The following is a 4209-nucleotide window of genomic DNA, read 5'->3' as shown; positions in this document are numbered from 1 at the left end:
GTTTAAAGTGTGGATCAGCTGATCACTTTATCCGAGACTGTCCGAAATTAGCTGAACAGAATGCTGATCCGATTCGGAGACCTAGTAGCACTGCAACACGAGGTAGACCACCTAGACATACGGGTAATGCTGGTGGAAATCAGAGAGGGACTAAAGATACTACTGTACGTTCTGAGGCTCATGCTCCTTCCAGAGCATATGCTATACGCGCGCGCGAGGATGCTTCTTCACCAGATGTTATTACCGGTACTTTCACTCTTTTTGATACTAATGTTATTGCTTTGATTGATCTCGGTTCTACTCATTCATATATGTGTGAAACTTTGGCATCCACTAAGACTCTATCTGTTGAGTCTACTGAGTTTTTGATTAGGGTGTCGAACCCTTTGGGCCATTATGTGCTAGTTGACAAAGTATGTAAGAAATGTCCCCTAATGATCCAAGATTCTTGTTTCCCGGCTGATTTAATGTTATTACCGTTTGACGAGTTGGATGTCATTCTCGGTATGGATTGGTTAACTGTGCATGATACAGTAGTGAATTGTAAAAGAAAGACAATTGATTTGAGGTGTGCGAATAATGAGATAATTCGAGTTGAGTCTACCGATTTGAATGGATTACTGGCAGTTATATCTTTGATGTTGGCTCAGAAATATGTAAAAAAGGGGTGTGAAGCATATCTTGCATACGTACTGGATAGTAAAGAATCAGAAAAGAAACTTGAGACTGTGTCTGTGGTTTGTGAATATTCGGATGTGTTCCCTAAGGAACTACCTGGATTACCACCTATTCGGGAGGTAGAGTTTGGTATTGAACTAGTACCAGGGACTACACCTATTTCGATAGCTCCATATCGTATGGCACCAACCAAATTAAAAGAATTGAAATCTCAGTTGCAAGAATTGATAGATAGAGGTGTTGCTCGACCGAATTTTTCTCCCTAGGGTGCAACAGTACTGTTTGTGAAAAAGAAAGATGGAACCATGAGAATGTGCATTGATTATTGTCAGCTTAATATGGTAACGATAAAGAATAAATATCCATTGCCGCGAATCGACGATTTGTTTGATCAACTGAAAGGAGCCTCAGTATTTTTGAAGATTGACTTGAGATCGGGTTATTATCAGTTGCGAGTTAGAGACTCTGACATGCCTAAAAGTACTTTTAGAACGAGGTACAGACATTATGAGTTCCTAGTGATGCCGTTTGGGCTCACTAATACCCCTGTTGTTTTCATGAATTTAATGAATCAGATTTTCAGAAAGGATTTGGATCGGTTTGTAGTTGTGTTTATAGATGATATTTTAATCTTTTCACGCAGTGAAACTGATCATGCTGAGCACTTGAAGTTAGTGTTGCAGATTTTGCGAGACAAGCAATTATATGCGAAGTTCAATAAATGTGAATTCTGGTTGAGAGAAGTCAACTTCTTGGGGCATATTGTATCCGCATCGGGCATCCAAGTTGATCCGAGTAAAATTTCAGCTATACTTGATTGGAAGCCTCCGAGAAATGTTTCAGAAGTTCTAAGCTTTTTGGGACTTGCTGGGTACTAAAAATGGTTTGTGAAAGGTTTCTCGATGATAGCAACACCGATGAAAAAGTTGCTTTAAAAAGATATCAAATTTGAGTGGTCAGAAAAGTGCCAGAAAAGTTTTGACCAATTGAAAACTCTTTTGACCGGAGCTCCAGTGTTAGTTAAGCCAGAATCTGGTAAAGAATTTGTGATCTATAGTGATGCGTCTCTGAATGGTTTGGACTACGTACTGATGCAAGAGGGTAGAGTAGTAGCGTACGCTTCGAGGCAGTTGAAGCCTCACGAGAAAAACTATCCGAATCATGATCTCAAGTTAGCTGCTATTGTTTTCGATTTGAAAATTTGGCGCCACTACTTGTTTGGGGAAAAATGCCATGTGTATTCTGATCACAAAAGCCTCAAATACTTGATGACTCAGAGAGATTTGAATTTGAGACAAAGGCATTGGCTAGAATTATTGAAAGATTACGAGCTTGTCATTGATTACCATCCGGGAAAGGCTAACGTGGTTGCTGATGCTTTAAGTCGTAAATCACTGGTTGCTTTGCGAGCAATGAGTGTACATCTGTCTGTGTCCGCTGATGATGTGTTAGTAGCAGAATTAAAAGCAAAACCGTTATTGATGCAACAAATCCATGAAGCTCAAAAAGGCAATGATGAATTAGTTACAAAGTGAGACTTATGTGTTTCGAAAGAGGATTTAGAGTTTTTGATTGATAGCAATGATTGTTTGAGGTTCTGAAATTGATTATGTGTTCTGAGAAATTCAGACCTTATTCTGATGATTTTGAACGAGGCTCATAGCAACCGAATGTCAGTTCACTCGGGCAGTACTAAAATGTACAACGACCTGAAACGTCAGTATTGGTGGCATGGTATGAAACGAGACATTTCTGACTTTGTTTCGAAGTGTTTGATATGTCAACAAGTGAAAACAGAACATCAAGTGCCTTCGGGATTACTTCAACAGATCATGATACCTGAATGGAAGTGGGATTGAATCACGATAGATTTTGTATATGGATTGCCATTGTCTCCGAGCAAGAAAGATGCGATCTGGGTTGTGGTTGATAGATTGACAAATTCAGCTCATTTTATTCCCGTACGTACGGATTATTCACTTGATAAGTTAGCCGAATTGTATGTTTCTCAGATTGTAAGGTTACACGGGGTACCTGCTTCTATTGTTTCGGATAGAGATCCGAGATTCACATTGCGGTTTTGGAAGAAATTACAGGAAGCATTGGGTACTAAGTTGCATTTTAGCACCGCTTTTCATCCCCAGACCGATGGTCAATCCGAGCGAATTATTCAGATACTCGAGGATATATTGAGATGTTGCATCCTTAAGTTTAATGCATCGTGGGAACGATACTTGCCTTTGGTTGAATTCGCATATAATAATAGTTTTCAATTGAGCATCAAGATGGCACCTTACGAGGCTTTGTACGGTCGTAGATGTCGTACACCTTTGTTTTGGACCGAACTCAGTGAGAATAAGATTTACGGAGTTGATTTGATTAAAGAGGCCGAACAGAAAGTAAAAGTGATCCGTGAAAGTCTGAAAGCAGCATCAGATAGTCAGAAATCGTACGCAAACTTGAAACGGAAGGATATAGAGTATCAAGTTGGAGACAAAGTGTTTCTTAAAGTTTCACCGTGGAAAAAGTTACTCAGATTTGGCCGTAAAGGCAAGTTGAGCCCGAGATTTATCGGGCCATACGAAATTTCAGAACGGATTGGGTCGGTTGCTTATAGACTACTTTTGTCACCTGAACTTGAAAAGATTCACAATGTTTTTCATGTTTCGATGCTTTTTCGGTACAGATTCGATCCTTCTCATGTGATTAATCCATCAGAGATTGAAATTCAGTCAGATTTGAGTTATGAAAAGGAACCAGTTCGTATTTTGACTCGTGAAGTAAAAGAACTACGAAATAAGAAAATCTCATTAGTGAAAGTACTGTGGCTCAAACACGGGGTTTAAGAAACAACTTGGGAGCTAGATGACTCGATGAAAGAACCTTATCCTAACCTTTTCACTAGTGATATTTTCGGGGACGAAAATTCCTTTAGGGGGGGAGTTGTGACAGCCCTAATTTTGGCCCTAGTCGGAAAGTGGTTTTGGGACCACAAAAACGAGTCACAAAAATAATTAGATGTTATATTCTGTGCTTAATATATGTGAAAGTGCATGTGTGAAAATTTCATGCTTTGATTTTGTCATTTGTATGTGAAATTTATTATATAGGACTTATGTGAAAATTTTTGAAAATGCTATAGGTTAATTTGTAGTGGCCAAATAAATTGTAGTGCAAAATTGGAGGATTTGCATGTCAAACTTCCCACTTTTATGTGTAGTGGCCGGCCATCATGTTGATGATAAGCAACATGTGCACTAAATATTAATAATTTATAACTTAAAGTTATGGTGCAAATTAACATATTCTATTTTATATCATAAAATGGGGTGATGAAAGCAAAGTGAGTTTTATTCCTTCTCTTCTATCACTTAGCTGAAACTGAAGAGAGCAAATAGGAGAAGAGAAGTTCTTGAATATTTAGTCACCAGGGGGAAGAAAATTGAAGGTAAGTTCATGGTAGTTTGCTTATATCTTAATGTTATGAGAACCAAGGTTGGACAAGGGAAAGGAGAAAGTAGTTGAATAGCC

The sequence above is a fragment of the Gossypium hirsutum genome, chromosome A05, assembly GCF_007990345.1.
Source record: "Gossypium hirsutum isolate 1008001.06 chromosome A05, Gossypium_hirsutum_v2.1, whole genome shotgun sequence".
NCBI lineage: Eukaryota > Viridiplantae > Streptophyta > Magnoliopsida > Malvales > Malvaceae > Gossypium > Gossypium hirsutum.
The sequence above is the reverse complement of the archived record's forward strand: the minus strand, read 5'-3'. Positions refer to the sequence as shown.